Consider the following 1,853-nt stretch of genomic DNA (forward strand, 5'->3'; position numbering starts at 1 on the left):
TTGATTCCTAGCATTCTAAAGATAGACATAGGCATTAAATTGATGCTCGCTCCTAAATCACATAATGCCTTACCAACATAATAATTTCCAATTGAACATGGGATAGTAAAACTCCCTAGGTCCTTCACCTTTTGAGGGAATCTATTCTTCAACATTGCCATGCACCCCTCAGTGAGAGCAATAGTTTCAAATTCTCTCAATTTTTTCTTCTTTGACAGTATATCTTTCATGAATTTCACTAAGCATCTACCAATTGAATGTTGATGTGGAGTTGTTTAAGGACATTTAGAAATCTTTTGAACTGGGCATCTTGTTTACAATTAGAAAATCACTAAGGAAAAGGTGGAAGCAGCCGTCCTTCAAGTTATTGAAATTGTTTTGTTGTGACATTTTTATTGGAAACATGATCTTATTCTGTTGCAACAGTCTTCTGTTTAGCCTTTTTAGTTGCAGTGTGTTGTTCAGATTGTTCTAAATTCTTTCCATGGTTGAGACCTCATTTTTCCTCTTCTGCAGTTGCATATTTAACAATTTCATTCAGTTGAGTCTAACTTCTGAGAGTTATTACCTTACAATGCTATTTTTCTTTCGATCTTGAATTCTCAGTATCATTGGGCAGAGCTTATTGTGGTCTCGAATTTAAATCATTTGCTATTTACCCCCACTTGATTCTCAAGAGCTCGAAGGGATGCAGCTTGACTCTGAATCACAGTATCATTCTTGGCCATATATTCTTTCAGCAAAGATTCAATAAATGATGAAGAAGCTGAAGCTTGACCTTGTTGGGCATTTTGCCGCGATATGGGTTGATTATAACCAGGTGGTGCTCTTCTGGCATTTTGTCCAATAGCGGTGTTTGAATTCCCAGCATCTTGATTATTCAAACCAAAGTTTGGATGTTGCTTCCACCCTGGATTGTAGGTGTTAGAATAAAGATTTTTATTTCATTTCCAATTACCCATGTAGTACACATATGCTAGGTTTGATGGTCATTCATCAAATACATAGTCATCACTACAATAAACACAAGATAGCTCAGGTGAATTGATCTCCTGAACTATTATTTGTCTCTTCTTTGTCTTGATCAAATTAGCTAAAAAGGATACCTGGGCTATCAATGAAGTGATTGTATCTAGCTCAATGGTGCCATCAACTCTCCTACTAGTCCCAACTTGTATGGTAGGATATTGATAATCATTGTCGGCAATCTGTTCCAAGATCTAATATGATTCATTAGAAGATTCATCCAACAAAGTACCATTGGCAGAAGCATCGACTGCCATTCTTGTATATGCATTTAGCCCATTATAAAACATCTCTATCTGAGTCCAGTGTTTGAAACTATGCATAGGAATTTTTTTAAGTAATTCCTTAAATCTTTCCCAGGCTTCATCCAGCGTTTCATACTCTGATTTTCGAAACTACGTGATGTTAATTCTAAGCTTGGCAGTCATTTTTGGTGAATTATACCATTGCAAAAACCTCTAACACAGGTCATTCCATGATGCCACTATTCCCGACAATAGAGCATTAAGCCACACTCTTGCACGATTTCTCAAGGAGTATGGAAACAATTTAAGTCCAAATGCATCTTCAGTAACACCCTATTATCGAAACAAATCAAAGACTTCTAGAAACAGTATTAAATGTAGTCTTGGATCTTCGGTGGGTAGCCCCCTAAACTGTCTAACTGTTTGGGACATTTGAAACATTACCGGTTTTAACTCAAAATACTAAGCTTGTATGTGTGGTCTGACTATCCTTGGATTCAGGTCATCCAAAACTAGAACTACATGCTCTCGAATTGGTTTATCTCAGTCATCTATCACCCAAGGAATAGGAATATTAGCATC

The 1,853-nt window shown here is 36.7% G+C and overlaps 1 non-coding gene across 1 annotated transcript; it reads left to right on the forward strand.

Moving 5' to 3' along the window:
* Positions 1-1,338: 1,338 nt before the first annotated feature.
* Positions 1,339-1,445, forward strand: LOC121223976 (small nucleolar RNA R71). Its single transcript, XR_005921440.1, has one exon. It is a non-coding gene; the product is annotated as a small nucleolar RNA R71 (small nucleolar RNA).
* The last annotated feature ends 408 nt before the right edge of the window (positions 1,446-1,853 follow it).

The sequence above is a fragment of the Gossypium hirsutum genome, chromosome D11 (assembly GCF_007990345.1).
Source record: "Gossypium hirsutum isolate 1008001.06 chromosome D11, Gossypium_hirsutum_v2.1, whole genome shotgun sequence".
NCBI classification, from domain to species: Eukaryota; Viridiplantae; Streptophyta; class Magnoliopsida; order Malvales; family Malvaceae; genus Gossypium; species Gossypium hirsutum.